At 38.0% G+C, this 23,953-nt stretch overlaps 1 protein-coding gene and 1 pseudogene across 5 annotated transcripts in view; both read right to left on the minus strand.

Annotated features, from left to right (window-relative positions):
* Window positions 1-23,953, minus strand: part of GRIK2 (glutamate ionotropic receptor kainate type subunit 2) — a 653,698-nt gene that overhangs the window by 70,305 nt on the left and 559,440 nt on the right. The window lies entirely within an intron of this gene.
* Window positions 21,947-22,075, minus strand: LOC132538380 (small nucleolar RNA U3; annotated as a pseudogene).

Below are 23,953 nucleotides of genomic sequence, written 5' to 3' on the forward strand. Positions count from 1 at the left end.
TCGAAGATTGCAGAAAATCCTTCCATCTACTTTAATTATACATAGTCAATGTTTGCTTTGGGTAATACAATATAATGAAAATGCCCCAGAATAACAAAAGCATTTAAGAACTTTATCAATTTTATTAAGGAAATAAAAATAAAGTATCCCAGGAGGTAGTATGGGGGATAAGGTACCAGATGTTCAGGCTGGAGGTCCTGAGTTCAGTCTCTGGCATTGCATACGCCAGAGTATCCTCTGGTTTTCTCACTCTTCTAACTGTCAAGTAAGTAAGTAAATAAATAAATAAGTTTACAAATACAATCAGTATGTATCAATAAGGATCTAGACCCTCCATTAAAAGTGCTTTATAAACACTAGGTATAATGACTCCTGGATAGTAGAATTCCTTAGCTTTTGTATCTATTAAGTAAATGAACTTCAGGTGAAGCAATTTCTCCAGGTAGAATAAGTGACAAATAAATGTTTCCTGGCTTGTAAAATAAAGAACTGTCTACTTAATTAAAATTTATCATATATAAACAAAATCAGTGCTAACTGCAAAAAAAGAGAACTAGCTATTTTTTCCAACTCATAATTTATTTTCTATCTTTTTTCAAATGAAATCACTAGATATGATGTCAAGTAAAACTGTCTTCAGTTAAACACTTGATGTTCTGTTCAAGTATGCAGTTCTCTGTCCATATTGTAGATGACTCACTCAAAATTCTAATGTGATTAGTAAATGACACTGATGAAACACACATCTAAAAATGTCAGGAGCTTGATGAAGTGTCATGTGCAAAAAGCTTTGAGGTGTGCAAGAGAAGTGGACTGTTTACCACAATAGTCAAAAACAATTAGCAAGCTTTTGTATGTCTATGACAAAAATATATCGATTCAATATATGTATGCTTGAAATTGGGTATGAAAAATAAATTTATGGTTGTTATGCTGCTTACTACCTAATCTTATTGACAGCAAATACCATGATATAATTTATAGATGTAGATTAAAATTCTCTGCAGACCATCAATGCATATTACCACAGATTTTAATTAAAGTTTAAAAATCAATACTTCTCAAGTCAGTTGGTTAAATTCATAAATGCCTTAGCCATAGCCATGAATTCCAAGCACTTTTATAATTAACTAATAAATTTATGGGGTGTGCACTTTGTCTATTTCGTGACAGATCACAGAACACATGTGACAAAGCATGAAGGAGCTTGTCCAAGGTGAGATATTCAGTATGTGTTAATACTAACATTCAAATGTAAACAGTTTTTGAGGCTCCAGAAACTGTAAACTTCCTTATTTGTTTCATTATCTCCTTTAAAAATTAGTTACAATTTCAAGCATGCAATTTATTTTAGATTAAAATAGAGTTAAAGATAAGGTCAAACTTCATAATATAAAAAGACTGTAATACACAATATTCTAAGACCATATATAGCCAGTGATGAAGTACTAAACCACACAGATTCAGAAGTTAATGTTCATGAAAGAAATGATCTGAGGGTAAGGAGATAGCATGATGACTATGCTAAAACTTTTATGCTCAAGGCACAAAAAATTTCAATCTTTTGCTCAATCTCTGTCATCACCATAAGCCAGATCTGAACAGAGCTCTGGTAAAACAAACAAACAAATAAATAAATAAGTGAATAAATAATCTCACATCAATAAAGTCATTTAAAGATAAATGAAGAGTCCATATTAAAAATTTAAAAATAAGTGATCTAAGAATCCAGTTTTTAGTTACATAGATAATTACATAAAAATGGTGTGGGGCTGGGAGACAGCATAGTTGTTAGGCAAAAGATTTTAATGTCTGAAGCTCTGAAGTCCTCCTATGTTCAATTTCCATTCCCACAATAAGTCAGGGCTGAGGAGTGCTATGGTCTCTTTATCTTTCCTTCTTTCTTTCTCCTCCATTAAAAATAATGGATCGATGAGGTTTGCAGTCAACAATGCTTATACCCCTTCCTCATATTAGGGAGCTACTCTTCCCTGATCCAGCTTTCTGTCCCTTTTCCAGCCATGACATCATCTCCCCAGACAGTAACGTAGATCCACCTGCATATCAGATTTCAGGCTCAGAGAACAAACAAATAAACAAACAAAAAACTAGTATAGCTACAGGCCCTTTGAAAACATACAAAGTGGAGGACATCCCACAACTCTTCATCTGCACTATTCCAGCCTTTAAGTCAATGATTGTTCAACAATTTGTTTGGCTTTGTATGTTAACTCTCTTTTCAGCCACCAGGTTCCAGATGCTACCATGATGCCAAACAGACTTCCCTGGACAGACAACCCCACCAATGTGTCCTGGAGCTCTGCTTCCCCAGAGACCCTGCCCCACTAGGGAAAGAGAGAGGCAGGCTGGGAGTATGGAGCAACCTGTCAACACCCATGTTCAGCGGGGAAGCAATGACAGAAGCCAGACCTTCCACCTTCTGCATCCCACAACGACCTTAGGTCCATACTCCCAGAGGGATAAAGAATAAGAAAGCTATCAGGGGAGGGGATGGCATGCAGAGATCTGGTGGTGGGAATTGTGTGGAGTTGTGCCCCTCTTATCCTGTGGTTTTATTAATGTCTCTCTCTCTCTCTTTCCCTCTCTCTCTTTTTGCTTCTCCCCTTTATTTTTTGTTATAGTTATTATTGTTGTTGTTATTGATGTCGTCGTTGTTGGATAGGACAGAGAGAAATGGAGAGAAGAGGGGAAGACAGAGAGGGGGAGAGAAAGACAGACACCTGCAGACCTGCTTCATCACCTGTGAAGTGACTCCCCTGCAGGTGGGGAGCCGGCGGCTCGAACCAGGATCTTAATGCCGGTCCTTGGGCTTTGCACCACGTGTGCTTAGCCCACTGTGCCACTGCCTGACCCCCTTACATCTCCTTTTTTAAATAAATAAAAAATTTAAAAAATAATACATAGGGTCTGGGTAGTGGCACAGCTGGTTAAACACACATTACAGTGTCTAAGGACTGGGGTTCAAGTTCCTAATCTCCACCTGTGATGGGAGCTTTGTCAAAAGCAGTGAAGTTGTGCAGTCAGTGTTTACCTATCTCTCTCCTCTTGTGCCCCTTTCCCTCTCAATTTCTCTCTGTCTCTATCCAATAAATAAATAAAAAATATTTTTAAATAATTCATTTTAACACACACCATAGTGCACAAGGATGTGGGTTCAAGCCCCGGGTCCTCACCTGGAGGGGAAAAGCTTCACAAGTGGTGAGGTAGGGCTGTAGGTGTCTCTCTCTCTCTCTCTCTCTCTCCTGCTCTATCTTCCCCACCCTCTCTCAATTTCTGTCTCTATCCAATAATAAATTAATTAATTTTAAATAGAAAGATTTTTTTTTAAAAAAAATAATTCATTTTAAAAATAGTAAATTAAGATTTCCAATGCTGTAAGCGATCTCTCTGTTTGGGTGGTAGCACAATCACAAGGGTGCTGTGCAGAAGCGGTTCAGTTTAAAGTCATCCTGTCGGTTTCCTTTTGCTTTGCTTTTCCCTGTGACTGGCCCTGAGTCATTGAAGAAGCCTGTAAAACCTAGATTATAAAAAGATTTCTGACAAAGTGAAATGCAAACTGGACACAGTGTATGGCACCGAAGCAAAGGACTCTGGGGAAGGAGAGGGAGACCGAGATGGAAGAAGACCGAGAGCCCGGTGCATAATGGGACTGGACACACGTTAATGACTGCACTGTAAAGTATCAACCCCCTCAATTAAAAAATAAATAAATAGTTCAGCGATGTAGGCCAGAAAGAGAAGGATAAATATGGGGTTATCTCACTCATGGCTAGACCTTAAGGAACAAGGGAAGAAAGACCAAGTCACACTTGTAAGGAGTTTGGTGCACTCTAGGGTGCTGAGGAGGGAAGGGCCTGGCATGGGAGCTTTGCAGTCCTGGTACATGAAAATGGGTAAGAACGTAGGCTAGCGGTACGAGCACTTTGCAGGCAACTATCATGAATGAGATGGTGCGTTTTACCCATGTGTCAACCACTGTACTCTAAAACATTAGCCTCTCAATAAAAACAAACAAACAAAGAAATGAATGATTTTTTCAGTAATGGTGTGAGCCAGCGTACAAGTTATCACATCAAATTTTGTTATCGATAAAATATATACACATACACAGACTAAGACAGAGCTGACGCTAAATCCTGAGCTTATCTGTTCCTACAACACTGAGATTTGTTTTGTTTTTGCCTCCAGGCTTTCACTGAGGCATCTCTCCTGCACTGGTCCACTGTTCATGATGAACTCTGCCTGGAAGCTCACTGTTGCAAGGTAGCCACTGCAGGATGAGGCTTCCTGTGACGAGGCTTCCTGTTTATCTCCTCCTCCAATATAGTGGCAGGGGCCTCAAACCTGGGTAACCTAGGATCTTGAGCATGATAGTATGATTCCTACCAGATGCCAAGACATATCCCATCCCAGGGCACTGAGTTATTTGAAACAGTGAATGAAGGAGAAAGAAGATATTTATCTGATAAGAGAAAACAAACAGTAAAGAGAAAGCATTTTTTAATTTCCAAGGAAATATGGGATGCAAAATCTATAAATCGGGGAAGAGAGGATTAAGAATTAATGAAGAGGGACTTGGGAGGTAGTGCTGCGGGTTAAGCGCACATGGCTCGAATCACAAGGAACAGTGAGTGTAAGGATCTGGGTTCGAGTCCCGGCTCCCCACCTGCAGGGGAGTCATTTCACAGGTGGTGAAGCCGGTCTGCAGGTGTCTGTCTTTCTCTCCCCCTTTCTGTCTTCCCCTCCTCTCTCCATTTCTCTCTGTCCTATTGAACAACAATGACATCATCAACAATAATAATAACTACAACAACAATAAAACAAGAGCAACAAAAGGGAAAAAAAGCAAATAAAAAAGAATCAATGAAGAAAGGGATATTAATGTCTTTCAGACAAATGCAAATCAAAGAAGAGATTAAGTCTGTTTAGACAAAAGAAAGAAGTCACAATAGAAAGAATATGCATAGCTTGTATATACAGAACATTATAGATTTCACAAACCCACCTCAGAATTTAGATAAAAGAAATTATATTACAAAAAGCTAACATAGAAATAGAATTTTATCAACATACCATGTTAATATAATTAAGCATAACTGTATGATTCTGCAAATATGTGTATAAATATACAAATATATATTATTATTGCAATTGATATATATATATATAACTTTATTATAACAGAAATTTAATGATGTTTAACAGGAATTTATTAGTCTGATTTAATTTACCATCTATGTCTTACATAAAGTATTATATAGCAATATGGAAGATAAGCGTATTTTTAATTTTTATATTATTTTAATTTATTTTTTTATTTTTTTAAATTTACCAGAGCTCTTCTTATCAGCTCTGGTTTATGGTAGTGGGGGGAGAATGAACCTGGGACTTCTGAGTCTGAGGCATGAGAGTCTTTTTGCAGAACAATTATGCTATTTACCCCCACCCAGTAAACTTGTAAGAAGTGGTAGAAGATCTATCATAAAGCTTAGATGTAACTTCAATACTTGGGTGCGTTCTTTCCTAGCTCATAGGACTAGGTGATACATCTCCTAACAAAGTTCTAGAGCCCAGTGCCCATGAGCTAGGGCACATGTTAGTGCAGCTTGACTGAATACTTTGCCTCAACTAGACGCCTTTGTCAGTTTTTATATTTTCTTCTGTATGAATTTGACCTTAGAAGTACTCCTTTATCATTGCTTTGATAGTTATAAGGAGCTGAGAGCATTTTATATGGTACTGCAGGGAAGGATTTAGAAGTTTATTTGCTTTTCCTATTAGACATAATTTATTATAGATGTTCATATATATGCTGTTCTGAGACTTGGATACTTTTTATGTTGTTTTGATACTTACTTTCCTGCATGAATTGGTGAGTCTGTGCAAGAAATTATGTCTAAACCTGATTATGATATTGTACTACACCATTAGCAAAGAATATTTTATAATAATACTTGAAACAGTTGCCTTGTGCTCACTATCAAACTATTATATAAATTTTCAAAATGTAAAAGGACCAGATTAAAAACCATAGTCTGTGTATCATTGCATAAGAGACATTTTGAGTCACCTTAGAAATTTTTTAAATTAATGTATATGGCATTAGCAAAGACATAGTAAGCGGTTACATTACAGGTTAGTTCTTTATAGTCTAGCAAATGAAATTCTACTAAGCAGCAGCAAAACAAAAAAATAGTAGGTAATATTTTATTAACTCCATAAACAATAAAATGATCAATTCTATCTATATTTAAGTCTAATGATGGGTCTTCTACCATTTATTTTATTATTATTATTTTGATTAGTGATTTAATAATGATAAGATTGTGAGATAAGAGGGGCACAATTTCATACAGTTCCCACCATCAGAGTTCCATATCCTATCTCCTCCATTAGAAGCTTCCTTATTTAGATTGCATCAAAGTGCACTTAGTTCAGTTTGACTGCTAATTTGTAAGAGACTGAAATTCATACTTTCAGATAAATGAACATACATTTATATCCATATGCAATTTTCATACTATATAATACATGACAAGAATTCTACAAAAGAGATACTTTCTCAATAGGATGGGTATAAAATATGCAGTAAGCTTATTAATATATTTGCTCTTTCTGAAATATATAATAAATTGTTATGAGGACAAAATATTACCTATATCATATAATTTGATATAGATGAAGTCCCAGAGATATGTGCATTTCATCACTGCTTTTCCTATTGCCACTCTGATTTCTTAACATTTTTCCATTTTCCCACATAGTTCTATTACAATATGTTTTCAACATCTATCCTAAAATCTTTCTTTCAAGGCCATCCTGGGTTATTACTTCATATTTTACACCACTAGAGGATTATCTTTTAGCTTTTTTTATTAAAGACTAAAAATAGCATGTGTTTTTATAATCCTGGTGTTTTCTGATAAAGATCAGCCTCATTTATTGAGCACCTCTGCGTCACTAAACCCAGCCAACAGGGGCACATACTCAGAATAAGACATGAAACATGTAGATACATTATCAGCAAGTTAAAATTAAAAAAAAATCTTCAAAATCTATGGCTATCTTAGAATTCTATGTTGAAGGAAAAAAAAAAAAAGGTTAGAAGTCAGTAGGTCTCCAGAAAAGTTAAAACCTCGTTGTTACTACTGGACTATAAATATTAAAAGCATAGTAGCTTTTGGATTAAATATTCTAGTTCCAATGAGTGAACAAAATTTCTTCTTAAAATGCTAGTTAGAATATATCAAAGAAAAAAAAAAAAAAAAAAGACCAAATGATGAACGCTACTTACGTTGGCCTGCTTAACTGAAGTTGACTTCTTTATTTTTTTTCTTTTTTTTTTAATATTTATTTTATTTATTCCCTTTTGTTGCCCTTGTTTTATTGTTGTAGTTATTATTGTCGTTGTTGGATAGGACAGAGAGAAATGGAGAGAGGAGGGGAAGACAGAGAGGAGGAGAGAAAGATAGACACCTGTAGACCTGCTTCACCACCTGTGAAGTGACTCCCCTGCAGGTGGGGAGCTGGGGTTCGAACCAGGATCCTTATGCCGGTCCTTGTGCTTTGTGCTACCTGCGCTTAACCCGCTGCGCTACAGCCCGACTCCCTGAAGTTGACTTCTTTATGGCATCTCAAGTTCATATCAATCCCATTACAGCTCTTTGTGCAGAACTGACTCCACCGCCATCAACCCACTTTCAAAATGACCAATCTCTGAGCTTGGTAGAATCTAATTTACAACAAATACTTCCTCTGTATTTTGTAAATTATCTAGTTTCAATAAAGAAGTTATTATATATTCATATTTGCTTTTTTTTTCCAGAACACTGGTTTATGGTGGTACAGAGGACTGAACCTGGGACTTTGGAGCTTCAGCAATAAAAGGCCCAATGCTGACACAAGGGGACAGAGAACTAACCAGGAAACTCAGTAGAAGATCTATACCTCAGTGGCCTAGTGGTGGGGCTGTGAAAGTCTCTTTGCATAAACACTGGATTATCTTTGCCCCTGATTTATCTCTTGGTCAGGAGTGAGGGATTAAGCTAAAAAGCCTACTTATAGTTTAAAAGCCCTCAGGCTCCCATAGCCTACAGGGAAGAAAAAGAACAAAAGAGGCTTTTAAGCCACTGTGTTGCAACTCAGGGATCAAAATAATATTGAAACAACTGTCAGATTCCACAACTGTGAACCCTTTAAGTACCTTACTTAGATACAAGTCAATCTAGGCAAGAGTGATCAGTAATTTGAAAAGAACTGAGAGAGGGACCTCATAACATACTATATAGAATGCTTAAACCAACAAGAAGAAATATTGGAGAAATGAACCAGGACAAGAGTCCAGCTAAAAGCTCCCCAGAGTTTGAAGCACAAAATAATGAAGTCAACATCCAAACACTAGTTAAGGAAATAATAACCAGAGTGAGTAAAGAGTTTGAAAGAATTGTCATAAAAAATGCAGAAACAACAAATGAGACTCTGGAAGAAAACACTAATTATCTCAAGCACATTAGAGAGCTGAAAGCTGAAATAGTTGAGCTAAGAACACAACTAGCTGAACAAGCTAAAACAGTATCAGAACAGGGTAACATAATAGATGAACTCCAGAGAACAGTAGAGAGGGAGAGAATAGAATAAATGAGGCTGAAAACAGAATTAGCAAGATTGAGGACGAATTAGACACAACTAAAAAATAAGAGTTCTCAAAAAGAGATTAAGAGATACTGAAAACAACAACAGAGCCCCATGGGATGACTTCAAAAGAATTAATATATGCATTATTGGCTATCAGAGGAAGAAAGAGAGGGATGGGAAGAAAGCATTCTATAGGACATAATAGCTGAGAACTTCTCTAGTCTAGACAACATCAAAGACATAAAGATTCAAGAAGCCCAGAGGGTCCCAAACAGAATTAAACCAGACTTAAAGACACCAAGACTCATGATATTTAGAATGGAAAGGAATAAAGATAAAAGATAGGGATGGCATTACTTAATGCTCAGAGGATCAGTCAATTAAGAGGACTTAACAATTGTTAACATCTATGCACCCAATGAGAAGCCATCTAGATACATCAAACATCTACTGAAAGAGCTATGGCAATATATTAACAGCATCACAGTCCTAGTAGGGAAGTTCAACAGCCCACTCTCTCAACTTGACAGATCATCCAGGCAGAAAGTCAGTAAAGACATGAGGGAGCTAAATGAGGAGATAGATAAACTAGAACTATTAGACATTTTCAGAGTGATTCATCCCAAGAACTGGAATACACATTCTACTTAAGTCCACATGGGTCATTCTCAAGGCGAGACCATATGTTAGGCCACAAAGACAGTATCAGCACATTCAAGAGCATTAAAATCATCCCAAGCATCTTTGCACACCACAGTGGAATTAAACTAACACTTAACAACCAACAAAAGATTAGTAAGAGTCCCAAAATGTGGAAGCTCATCAGAACACAACTTACCAACTACTGAGTCAAAGAGGAAATCAAGGAAGAAATGAAAATGTTTCGAGAGTTCAATGAAAATGAACACAAGCTGTCAAAATATTTGGGACACAGCTAAGCCAGTACTAAGGCAGTATGGTTCATAGCTATACAAGCACACGTTAGGAAATAAGAGAAGGAACAAATAAACAGCCTGATTGCACATCTTAAAAACCTAGAAGAAGAACAAAGGAACCCTAAAGCAACCAGAAGGACAGAAATGACTAAAGCTAGGGCAGAAATAAATGACATTGAAAATAAGAAAATCATACAAAGGATCAACAAAAGTAAATGTTGGTTTTTTGAAAGAGTGAGCAAAATAGAAAAAAATCTTTAGTCAGACTCACAAAACAAAAAAGGGAGAAAACCTGGATTATAAATGAAAGAGGAGATATCACAGCAGACACCAAGAGAAATTCAACGTATCATGGGAGACTTCTATGAACAACTATGTGCCCCCCAAGCTAGAGAAACTTGGCGAATGGACAATTTCCTAGATACCTACAAATTCCAAAATTAAATAAAGAGTACCTAGATTATATGAACAGGCCCATCACAGCTAATGAAATTGAAAGAGTTATCAAAAAACTTCCAAAGAATATAAGTCCTGGACCAGATGGTTTTACAAATGAATTCTACAAAACCTTCAAAGAAGAACTAATACCTCTTCTTTTAAAAGTCTCCCAGAAGATAGAAGACATAGGCATACTCCTTCCAGCTTCTATGAAGCCATCAACATTTTAATACCAAAAACAGACAGGGACACAACCAAAAAAGAAAACTATAGACCAATATCTCTGATGAACATAGATGCTAAAATATTGAACACAATTCTAGCCAACCGGATACAGCAGTATATTAAAAAGATTGTTCATCATGACCAAGTGGGGTTTATGCCAGGGATGCAAGGTTGGTTTAATATATGTAAATTAATCAACATGATCCACTACATCAATAAAAGCAAAACCAAAAACCACATGGTCATATCAATACATGCAGAGAAAGGTTTGACAAAATACAACATCCTTTTATGATCAAAACACTACAAAAAATGGGAAAATTCCTGTCTATATATAGCAAACCTACAGCCAACATCATACTCAGTGGTGAAAAACTGGAAGCATTTCCCCTCTGATCAGGTAGTAGACAGGGCTGCCTACTATCACCATTATTTTTCAGCAGAGTGTTGGAAGTTCTTGCCATAGCAATCAAGCAGGAGGAAGGAACTAAAGAGATACAGATTGGAAGAGAAGTCAAACTCTCTATTTGCAGATGACATGATAGTATACACAGAAAAACCTAAGGAATCCAGCAAGAAGCTTTTGGAAATTGTCAGGCAGTACATACAGTAAGGTGTCAGGCTACAAAATTAACATTCAAAAGTCAGTGGCATTCTTCTATGCAAACACTAAATTAGAAGAAGTTGAAATCCAGAAATAAATTCCTTTTACTATAGCAACAAAAACAATAAAATATCTAGGAATAAACCTAACTAAAGAAGTGAAAAGACTTGTATACTGAAAATTATGAGTCACTTCTCAAGGAAATTGAAAAAGACACAAAGAAGTGGGAAGATATTCCAATATTCAATTCTCCTCTAAAGCTTGTCCTCTGTCATTGTCCTCTCACACCGGTTTTCTTTCCTAACATCCCTTGTGTCACTGGGAAGGACTCTTGACTCTCTTCCCCTACCATGATGGTTTTACATTATTATTTATTTCTTTTTGTTGTTGTAGTTATTATTGTTGTCTGTCATTGCTGGGACAGAGAGAAATGGAGAGAGGAGGGAAAGACACAGAGGGGGAGAGAAAGATAGACACCTGCAGACCTACTTCACCACCTATGAAGTGACTCCCCTGTAGGTGGGGAGGTGGGGGCTCGAACCAGGATCCTTAATGCTGGTCTTTGCGTTTTGCACCACCTGCGCTTAACCAACTGTGCTACTGCCAACTCCCAGTTTTACATTATCTTTTCTTGGATTCTTCCCTAAATTTCCCTGGGCTTACATGTCAACAGGATATAACTATTTGTTGAAATATTATTCTCTCCAAAACTGAAAATAGTAAATGAGATATTCTAATTCAAGTTAAGATGATTCTAAATGTTGTATGTATAGTTTTCATGCAAGTGAATAAATAATTATTTCTATGTATGTTCCACTGGCACAGTTTAATTATTTTCATTCATGAGTAACATCAGCAGTAGTACCAAAAATTGAGGGATATTGAATTCTAAGTTGTTGTTGTTGTTGTTTTTGTTTTGCCTCCAGGGTTATTGCTGGGGCTCAGTGCCTGCATTACAAATCCACCACTCCTGGAGGCCATTTTTTTCCCATTTTGTTGCCCCTGTTGTTGCACTCATTATTATTGTTATTGTTGCCACTGCTGTTGTTGGATGGAACAGAGAGAAATCGAGAGAGGAAAGGAAGACAGAGAGGGGAAGAGAAAGATAAGACACCTGCAGACCTGCTTTACTGCTTGTGAAGCGACTCCCCTGCAGGTGGGGACCCGGGGGCTCGAACCAAGATCCTTACACTGGTCTTTGGGCTTCGCATGTGCACTTGAGCTTCTAAGACACCGTCTGGCCTCCTTCTGAAAGTTTCACCTTCTTTCTGTCAGTAACTGTCAGATTGCTTCACAGAACTGACATACTGACACTGGAGATAAAATGAGCGTAAAGTGAGCAAGCAATACTCAAAGTAAAAAGTAAGACAAGTGTAAGAACCCACTGCTGCCAATCAAAATTAAATAAATAACATGAGCTTACTATCTGCACTGAAAATTAAGATAATGTAACAGCAATGAATAATCTTATTTCAATCACCTTATAACACGTGTCATTCATGTACATCTAGGTAATACGTGACTGAAAGGTGGGTATATTATACTTAGCTCCTCATAATTAAAGGAAGGAAAGCAAGTCAAGAGCATACATCAACTGTCAGTTTTCTGATTAGGATACTCCCTTTTAAACTTGAAATACTTGTGATATATAGAATTTTAATGCACCAGATCTGAGCTTTAACATGTTGACATCTAAGTCATAATCTGATGAAGGTAAGAAAATAAATGTTGACTAAATTTACAGACTCTCATCTCAGATAGTGTAAATATTTTATGACCCAGAAAAATCATATATCAGCTTAATCCAACTGTCAAGATTCAAAGGGACCAGACGTTGGTGCACCTGGTTGAGCACACATAGTACTAAGTGCAAAGACCAGCGCAAGGTTCAAGCTCCCACTCCAACCTGCAGGGGAGATATTTCACAAGCAGTGAAGCAAATCTGCAGGTCTTTCTATCCCTCCCTCCCTCACTCATTCCCCTTTTAAATTTCTTTCTGTCTTGTCAAATAAATACGAAAAAAAAAAAAAAAAAAAAAGGAAGGAAGGAAGGAAGGAAGGAAGGAAGGAAGGAAGGAAGGGGCTGCTAGAAGCAGTGGATTCATAGTGCTGTCAATGAACCCCAGAAATAACCCTGGAGGCAATAAAATAAAATAAAATAAAATAAAAGATTTAAACACACACAGATATAATCGTCATTATGGTAGACAAAGAAAAATACAATGAATGTAGATGTTCAGCTTCACTGGGGGGAAGGGATACAGACCTTTGGTGGTGGGAATGTTGTTAATAGACACTTCTATTAACTTACAGTATCACAAATCACTAATATGAGAGGAGAAAATAGATTGAATGTCTCAAAATTTTTGATGCAAAGAACATAGCTCTGAGTATGTGTCCCTTCAATCTAAGTACTTAAAACTTCAGTTTGGTAATCGATTGAATTTTAACAATGGGATCAAATTGCTAATACATTCCTAATAATGACTTGTTCTTTGAAATATTAAATCTCCTAAAAGCTTAGACCAGGGAGAACAGAAGCAACTGTTAGAATTATTTTATAAGATACAGCTACATGTAAATACCATAAAAGGATACAAACTATCAGGAGATCTGGTATGATGCAGCAAATTCTAACAGTGGGATTTTCAAAGTTAACCCAACTGCCAAATAATTTGGCTATAGCAATAACTATCTATTGCCGTCTTAAACCCTATGACAGCAGGAACCTCCCCCTTTCTCTATAAAGCCCATATTTCTCCTAGTCTGGGGTGGGGTTAACTTTCCTGAATGCTTCTCTCAGTTCATACCTACTGATACTGCATCTGCTGATCCCAGCCTAGTCAATGCAACCAGTACCACTTCAACATATTTCCCCAGAGCCCTTCCCCACTAGGGAAAGAGAGAGACAGGCTGGGAGTATGGATCCACCTGCCAATGCCCATGTTCAGCGGGGAAGCAATGACAGAAGCCAGACCTTCCACCTTCTGCATCCCACAATAACCCTGGGTCCATACTCCCAGAGGGATAAAGAATAGGAAAGCTATCAGGGGAGGGGATGGGATACAGAGTTCCGGTGGTGGGAAATGTACCCTTCTTATTCTATGGTCTTGTCAATATTTCCATTTTATAAATAAAAATAAAAATGATTTAAATGCACACATATAATCATTATTATGGTAGAGAGAAACAGAATGAGTGGAAGAGAGAGGGAGAGAGAGAGACACCTGCAGTATTACGTTCTAAATTAAATTGAATGAAAATATTTTCTTCTGTAATCAATCAATTGGCTCACTGGTTCAAACTCACAAGAGTAATTTTTTTTTGAATTTTAAAGATATTTATCAGGCTTTCTACCTCCAGCTAAGTTTCTCCAGGTTCTTTATCGAGTAATAACTTTTTTTCCTAGACTGTTTCTCAGAAATCAAGTAAAAAAACCAAACAAGTCGCTCAGCATGTTATGCGCAGCGGGTGTTCATGAGTTTCCCAGCTGGAGTTCAGACACCTCACAGGCCAAACACCTCTGGCTCTTGTTTCCCCTTAACAAGTATACATAGCTGTTACATAACACTAACTTACTAACTAAATAACTATATATAATTGCTATAGATATATGTGTGTGTGTGTGTGTGTGTGTGTGTGTGTGTATTTAAGGCTTGAAGAATTCAAAGGTCTGTTCAAGGGCAGTAGAATATCTAAGGGAAAAAAGTGGACAGGCCATGGAAAATTTTAACTCAAGTCTCTCTTCAAGAAAACCCTAGGGGATGTTTATTTTCACAGAAGTTGACGGACAGTCTTCAGCTACTACAACTCTGATGTCAAAGTCACACTTCCTGTGACCAGCTCAGAGGCAGTGACAGAGCATTATGAAGCAGAGAAGTAGTCTGTTTATGTGCATAGTGTCTGCTGAGCAGCACTTATAGGGGCTCTCCTATTTATCTGGATCAGGCCTTTGTAGACAGTGTGAGATCCTAATGTTTTCTTTCTTTCTTTCTTTCTTTCTTTCTTTCTTTCTTTCTTTCTTTCTTTCTTTCTTTCTTTCTTTCTTTTTTAATTATCTTTATTTATGTATTGGATAGAGACAGCCAGAAATCAAGAAGAGGGAGATAGAGAGGGAGAGAGACAGAGAGACACCTGCAGCCTTACTTCACCACTCGCAAAGCTTTCCCCCTGTAGGTGGGGACTGGGGGCTCAAACCCGGGTCCTTGCACACTGTAACATGTGCGCTCAACCAGGTGTGCCACCACCCAGTCCCAATCCTAACATTTTCCTATCCCTTTTGTCTTCCTTCCTTTCCCCCTTTCACAGGTGTCAGGCCTGGGTTGTTATCTGAAGAAATTCTTTGCCTAATTCTGCTCTATGCACACACACACCCCTTTAAGTCTCACAGATATTTTCTTTTTTTTTTTAATTTATTTATTCCCTTTTGATGCCCTTGTTGTTTTATTGTTGTCATCGTTGTTGGATAGAACAGAGATAAATGGAGAGAGAAGGGGAAGACAGAGAGGGGGAGAGAAAGATAGATACCTGCAGAGCTGCTTCACCGCCTGTAAAGCGACTCCCCTGCAGATGAGGAGCCGGGGGCTCAAACTGGGATCCTTGTGCTTTACGCCACATGCACTTAACCTACTGTGCTACCGCCCGACTCCCTCACAGATATTTTCTAACAAATATTTAGATTCTCTAGTTCTATCTGTATAGCTTTCACAGATATCTCAAATTCATCCATGTGGCATATACACTAATAAATAGGTGTAAATTCTATTCTGCTAATTTACTATGATGTCCTCAATTGTAAATATATTTATATATGTGATATTTAGTGCACAAAAACTTTACTTTCTTCTAATGTATTCATTTACTTTTTCATTGAAGAATTATTACATTATTAAATACACTGAATGCATTATATGTCTCCGTTTCAATTACAATTCACTGAAAATCATTGTGTACATGTACCACCTTAATTTCACCACTGGGAAAAATGATGAGAATAGGTATAGAAAGCCAATTTCTGATCTTCACTGAACAGTTGCATTCCACCTTCTTCAACTCTCCTGGTAACCACTAACTGATGAAAGTTTCAACATTTACTGTTTGGGTTTTATTTAGTTCTTTTATTTGTGTTTTTTCTTTCTCTATATTTCTTTCTCACATATGAAGGCAATCATAAGGTGTTAATCTTTCTCATTTTGACTTACTTAAGTTAAGATTTTTTTTTTAATTGAATTAAAGGATCTTATCTAGTAGCAAATGTATTTTAGGCTTCCTGACTATGTGTACTCCCCAAATTCTCTTTTGAATCATAATACATAAGTAATATAAGCTTTATCATGTGCTTAATTTACATTTGCATGAAATTTATGTATTCTTTAAAATTTTAGAAATGAGTTAGTGTCTTTATAGTTCACTCACCAATACAGTCAAATGTGTTCATATAAAAAAATCAATATAAATTTTATTGCTGGATAAATATGTTTATGGATTACAGAAACCAAGGCACAAATTATTTTAGTGGGTACTAAGTATACATACTTGGGCTGGAAAGATAGCATAATGGTTGTCCAAAAGACTTTCATGCCTGAGGCTCTGAGTTCCCAGGTTCAGTTCCCTGCACCACCGTAAACCAGGGCTGAGCAGTAATCTGGTCTGTATCTCTCCCTCTCATTAGAATAAAATAAACAAAAAAACATAAGAAAGGAAGTAGATAGCATAATGGTGATGCAAAAAGACACTCCTGCCTGAGGCTCCAGAGTCCCAGGTTCAATAACCTGTACCACCATATGCCAGAGCTGAGCAGTGTTCTGGTTAAAATAACAACAATAATAATAATAAAGGAAATAAAATAAACATACCACATTGAATCTAATTTTCAATATAAATGTATCTGTTGTAACTCACTCAATTCAATTTCATCTCCCTTTCCTCTAGCATTGTTGTATTTTTCTGTTTCTTGGTCTTGTCTGACCATTATTCCTTATGGAAACCAACAGTGATTGAGGATTTAGTTTTCTGTTCTGGCCATCTGGTAACCTGTCAGATGAATGATGGACATATATTCTCTGTGGAGTTAAAGTTGACTTGAAGTCTGGTTGATCAAACTTTGTCTCTGTTTGCTAATAAGTTTTAATTAATTAGGAAAATGCTTTATGTCTTTTGACTGTATGACTCTGTCTGCACCTGAAACAGAACTTGATTATTATTTCTAGAGGAAATTGATATATCAAATTATCACATCTCAAACAAAAATTGAATCACTTTCTAGTTAGTCTGTAGAAATAAGTAATTATATAAACTAGAGATTCACAAGTACTCAGAAAATAATTTTTAAATAATAGCAGTGGGTTAAGCGCAGGTGGCACCAAGTGCAAGGACCAGTGTAAGGAACCTGGTTTGAGTCCCCGGCTCCCCACCTGCAGGGGAGTCGCTTCACAGGCGGTGAAGCAGGTCTGCAGGTGTCTGTCTGTCTCTCCCCTCTCTGTCTTCCCCTCCTCTCTCCATTTCTCTCTGTCCCATCCAACAATGATATCAATAACAGTAATAAGAAAACAACAAGGGCAACAAAAGGGAATGAATAAACATTAAAGAAAGGAAGGAAGGAAGGAAGGAAGGAAGGAAGGAAGGAAGGAAGGAAGAAAGGAAGGTAGCATAGCTGACTCAAGCATTGTGCTATTCTCTATCTAAAAAAAAGCAGCAACAGTCCCAAAATGAAGTCATTGGGTACAAAACCCAACAAGACAATAACTAAAAATATTACAGTTTCACAGCCTCTAACAAATAGGAATTCTTTTTTTGTGTATGAATTCTTTTCTTGACCTGAACACTTCTCAGCCCTAGCTGTTGGTGTTTCTAGCACCTGTCAGGTAGGCGCAGTGGGTTACCAATGTCCCATGTCCTATCTCCCTGCAACAAAAAGAAACATTTCTCTTTATTTTGTTTTGTTTTTATTTTATTGGATAGAGATGGGGAAAAATCAAGAGGTAAAATGGAAACTAGGGAGATAAACAGATTGATAGATTGATAGGTAGCTAAGATAGATAGATGATAGACAGAGAGCCACAGCAGTACTTGACTGTTTATGAAGCTCTCCTGCAGGTGCGGGGGGTAGGGGATTGAACCCAAGTCTTTGCACATGATAATAATAAATTTTAATTAATTGAACCCAAGTCTTTTTCAGCATGGTGTGCCACCACCTGGCATCCCTTTTCCTTTTTTTTAAACAAATTTTATTCATTTTCCCTTTTGTTGCCCTTGTTGTTGTCATCATTGTTATTATTATTGTTGTTGTTATTGCTGTCATTGTTGTTGGATAGGACAGAGAGAAATCGAGAGAGGAGGGAAAGACAGAGGAGAGAGACAGACACCTGCAGACCTGCTTCACCGCCTGTGAAGTGACCCCCCTGCAGGTGGGGAGCCGGGGGCTCGAACTGGGATCCTGATGCCTTTCCTTGCATTTGAAACATTCGCTTAACCTGCTGAGCCACCACCCGACTCCCTCTGTTTCCTTCTTTTTAACTGATAGAACAAAGAAAAATTGAGGGGGGGGGGAGGAGAAAGAGACTTCCCTGGGCAGACAACCTCACCAATGCTTCCTGGAACCTCATATCTCCAGAGCACCACCCCACTAGGGAAAGACAGAAACAGGCTGGGGGTGTGAATCCACCTGCCAATACCCATGTCCAGCGAAGAAGAAATTGCAGAAACCAGACTTTCTACCTTCTGCACTCCATAAAGAATGTTGGTCCATATTCTCAGAGGGATAAGGAATAAGGAAGGTTTCTAGTGGAGGGAATGGGACACATATACATACATACATACATACATACATACATACATACATACATACATATATATCCCTTTATTGTGAAATAGAAGTTTTTTTTCTTTTCTTTTTTTCTGCCTCCAGGGTTATCGCTGGACCTCAGTGACTCCACTATGAATCCACTGCTCTTGGTAGCCATTTTTTCCACATTTTGTTGCCCTGTTGATATTGTTATTGTTGCTGTTGTTGTTGCTGGATAGGACAGAGAGAAATGGAGAGAGCAGGAGAAGACAGAGAGGGTGAGAGAAGGAAAGACACCTCCAGACCTGTTTCAACTCCTGTGAAGCGACCCCCCAACTGCAGGTGAGGAGCCGGGGCTCCAGCCTATCCTTATACCAGTCCTTGAGCCATGTGTGCTCAACCCACTGCTCTACCGCCTGGCCCCCGAAGTTAGGTTATTTCCTTAGAAGTTATATGAGTAGTAGAGAGTGTTGTCAGTGATGAGGACAAGAGAACTGAACTTCATTTATGTTTGAGCTTTTTAAAAAAAATGTCCAAAGGTGTAATTTGTTCTAGAATATAAAAGAATATGGTGAAAAAGAAAAAGTTCACAATGGAGCAGAATTTTCTGTCCACTAGGAATGTTACATTTAAAGATTATTTAACTGGAGGCACTCGGAAGAGGCACTCGGAACCTGAGAAGAGACTGTCCTCTTGCAAGATATTTAAATCTGTCATGAATAACTTAGGTTTGTATGGGGAAACCTGAAAATATCAACTCTTGGAGAAGCAGTAACTTAAGTTTGCTCAAATCATCATTTTGTACTTTCCCTAGTAACAGCCCATAACTGACTGAGTCCGTCTATCCAAAAGCTCTTTTTAAAGACATGTAGAAAGAGGAATTTTTTAAAGAATTGGTGTTTTTTGTAATCTTTATTTTTTGATAGAGGGGAGAGAGAAATAGAGAGAGAGAGAGAGAGAACAGAGAGAGAAGAAACCATACCACAGCATAGTACCACTGCCTGTGAACATTTCTCCTCTTGGGTCTGGATGCAGGGCTTGAAATACATGATAATGAGTGTGACCAGACAGGCATACCATCACATAACCCCTAATCCCTTATCTTTCAGGGAAGTTATTTCAGAAGGTAACTTGAGAATTTTCAGGAATTACTTAGTCATACTGAATCTTTACATAGTTGAGCCTCAAATTGGTCTGTCTAGTGAGACCTTGGAGAGAGGAAATGGCCATAGACTGAGAGATTGGGTTAAGTTTAATTCTAGCAGTTAGTAATCTAAATCTAAATGAAATTAAAGAGCAGACTCAGGGGTTTAACTCTTCACCCACTCATTATGACTTTGCTCTTTTTTTGTGACAAAAAAAAAAAAAGAAGAAAATTAAGACCTACTTCTGCTGTGTAGAAGCATAATGGTTATACAGAAAGTAACACACACATACTGAGGGGCTGAATTGCCAGTCTCATTCCCCAGCCTCATCCATCATAAACCAGAGCTGAGCAGTACTCTCATCAAAAACCAGAAAGAAGGAAGGAAGGATGGAAGGAACGAAGGATGGAGGAAGGAAGGAAGGATAGAAGGGAGGGAGGGAGAGGAAGGGAGAGGAAAAGGGAGGGAAAGAGGTGAGGAGGGAGGGAAAGCAATGAAGTAAGGAAAGGATGGAAAGAAGAAGAAAGGAATGGGGAAGGACAGTTAAACTTTTTATAGTTTCATTCACTTGACAATCTGATGTTAAGACTTTTTTTCAGCTTACAAGAACCAATAAAAGGACTTTCCCCTCCCATTACAAATGTTTATAGAAAATTGTAGAAATTAGGAAAGTAAATTCTATTTGCCTTGGATTATAATATCCGTTTGAAAAGAAGAGATTGTTAAAATGTTCAGGGCTGGTGAGCGAGCTCACCTCAGAGGGTATCAGCATATCCTGTGATGGACCCCGCTTTGAGGTCCTAGAATGCAACACAGGAAAGTTACAGCACAGCACACTTGGGTAATAGCCAGTGCCATGGTGTCTCCCTCTCTGTGTCACTTCCTCTTTCTACACGGAAAAAAGTCAGCCTAGATAATAAAGCCTTGACAAATACATACAATTTCCCAGCATGTTTGCTTAGCATTGAGAGACCTATTTAAAATTTAGTTGTGGAGTTGGTGTATTGCACCGAAGTAAAAGACTCTGGTGTGGGTGGGGGCAGAGTACAGGTCCAAAAAAGGATGACAGAGGACCTAGTGGGGGTTGTATTGTTGTTTTGAAAAATGAGAACAGTTATGCATGTAAAAACTATTGCATTTACTGTCGAATATAAAACATTAATCCCACAATAAAGAAATTAAAAAATAAATAAAGTTTAGTTGTTTCTAAATTATTATTTGTAAATGAGATTTTTCTGTTGTGATGATAAATTAGGTGTGTATGTGTGTGTGTGACAAGGACATCATGCATATACAGCTGCACCACTCCTGGACAGATAATTGTTCATGATATAGAATTGTGAGTACAAATAAATTCTTGATTGTATGGAAAGTCAATCTACAATACAGGAGCCCAGAAAATAAAAAAGAGAAAGGTGAATCTCTTCAATAAATAATATCAAGTACGTTGGGAAAAGAAACATATGAAATGACTATCATTTATTATCAGGGAAATGTAAGTTAGTGGAGCAATTAAATATCACTTCACACCTGAGAGTGATTTATATTAATAATGCCAGAAATAATAAGTGCTGGGCCAATTGTGAGAAAAAGAAGCCCTTGTATGCTGACAGGATTGTAAATTGGTGCAGATTATGTGAAAAACAGTATATAGATATCTCAGGAAATAAAAACAGACCTGTCCTGTGTCTTGGCCATCTCGCTCCTAGTATCTGTCTCAAGAAGACAAAACGCTAATCTGAAAAATACATTTATGTCTGTACCATTTGGAATAGTCAAGATAAGCAGAACACAAACCAAGTGCCCAAGGCAGGTGAATAAAAAAAGAGATGATATATGTACACAATGGAGTACTCATCAGTTATATGAGAGGCAAGATCTGAGGACTGAGAAGATAGCGTAATGGTTATGCAAAAAAGACTTGTACATCTAAGGAACAATACAATAAGCCAGAGTTGAGTAGCATTAAGTAAAAATAAAAACAAAGAAATTAAACAAAAACATGTTTTTAGTGAGCTACAGAAGGAGGTGAGAGTGAAACTGGATGCTTCACTCATTTGTAGAATCTAGATAATGGGAACTCATGAGGGGACGGGCAGTAGCACAGCAGGTTAAGTGTTGTAGCACTAAGTGCAAGGACCTGGGTTTGAGCTTCTGCCCACCACCTGCAGTAGGGAAGCTTTACAAGCAATGAAGCGGGTCTTCAGGTGTCTCTCTGTCTCTCTACCGCCCCTCCTCTCTCAGTTTCTCTAGTAACAAACTATAGAAATGATTCCTGAAAGTATAGTCTTTCTTAATTTTCTCTATCTAATAAAATGGGGGGGAAAGGGGGCCACCAGGAGAAGTGGATTGATGGATTGATGGATTTGTAGTATCGACACTAAACCCCAGCAATAACCCTGGAGGAAAAAGAAAGGAAGGAAGGAGGGAAGGAAGGAAGGAAGGAAGGAAGGAAGGAAGGAAGGAAGGAAAGAAGGAAGGAGGGAAAGAAAGAAAGGAAGGTTCCAGATGCTACCATGATGCCAACCAGACTTCCTTGGGCAGAGGACCCCACCAATGTGTCCTGGAGCCCTGCCTCCCCAGACTCCTGCCCCATTAGGGAAAGAGAAGGAAGGGAGTATGGATCCACCTGTCAACGCCCATGTTCAGCGGGGAAGCAATGACAGAAGCCAGACCTTCCACCTTCTGCATCCCACAGTGACCCTGGGTCCATACTCCCAGAGGGATAGAGAATGGGAAAGCTATCAGGGGAGGGGATGGGATACGGAGTTCTGGTGGTGGGAATTGTGTGGCGTTGTGTTGGATAGTATGCCCGCTCCCCCTGGCTTCTGCTTAACCATATGCCTATATAGGGATAGATTTAATCCCATTCAATGCTTTGGTCTATTTACATAAATCACTTTTACATTTACATAAAGCACCACCCTCCCTCCAGGGCATTGGTGGTTCAGTGATAGGATTCTCGCCTGCTCTGCCCTCCTTGTCACACTCTGATTTTCACCAGTCACTTTTCTCTCCACCCTCTCTATGTCACATCCTGTTTCCACCCTACTTGGCAATTATATATAAAGACAGCATTGTGAGTTTTAGGGTACTTGAGTTTAGCTTAGCTCGTCTTAGATTGTGCTGCGTCCTGCATGAATAAAGAGATACTGCCTACAGCTCAACCATGAGTCCCTGGTCGTCTGTTACCTGCCCGTGAAGCCAGCCCGGCGAAAACAACCTAGCCCGTCGAAAACAACAGCGTTGTACCCCTCTTATCCTATAGTCTTGTCAGTGTTTCCATTTTATAAATAAAAATTTAAAATAAAAGAAAATAAAAAATAAAAGGCAAATATAGTCATAGAAATAATAGTCAACTCACATCTGTGACCTTGGGAGAACTACTGAAGTTTCCAATGGAGGGAATGGGGACACAGAGCTCTCAGAACTCTGGTGGTAATGGTGTGGAATTATACCCCAGTTATCCCATAATTTTACAAATCAATATTAAATAACTAATAAAATTACTATATATATATATATATATATAAAAGCACATGAAATAACAAAAGGAATGGTTAAACAATGTCTATCACTTTGTGAGAACAACGGAGGTGACATAGGGGCACAGAACTTTGGCCGAGCTCCCTGTGCCTGTCCCAGTGTTGGATGGACTGGAGTCGTGCTCCAACTTCTCTCTCTTAGGTAAAACTCTCTCATATGAAATTTAAATAATAATAAACAACAGATCCAGAGATCTTAACCCAGACGTGTGATAACTAAAGGAAAGAAGAAGAAGAAGAAGTGATGATAAGTGGATAGTGTGCAAAGGACTATGGAGAGAGAGAATGAGAGAGACACCACAGTGTCATTTTCTCTTGGAATTTGTTACTTTTACATGATGTTCCTAGGTGATACTCCCATGTGGTACACGGATGGTAAGACATCCACTCTTCATGCTGAGTTCATCTCTTGCTTTCCCGATTTTTTCCTACAACAAACAATTCTGCTTTGATCTACTTCAGCAGGTGCAATTGCTATAGATTGTGAATCTTTTTTTCCTCCAGACTCTTTTCTTCTTCACTGTTCCAGTTACAGAACTCACTTCTGCTCTATTTTGTTTCCACAGTATGTTTGTTTTTAATTTAAACATTTGCCTATCTTTACTTTCTAAGCCAGAAACATAA

This window comes from Erinaceus europaeus, chromosome 4 (genome assembly GCF_950295315.1).
Source record: "Erinaceus europaeus chromosome 4, mEriEur2.1, whole genome shotgun sequence".
In the NCBI taxonomy this organism is placed as follows: domain Eukaryota; kingdom Metazoa; phylum Chordata; class Mammalia; order Eulipotyphla; family Erinaceidae; genus Erinaceus; species Erinaceus europaeus.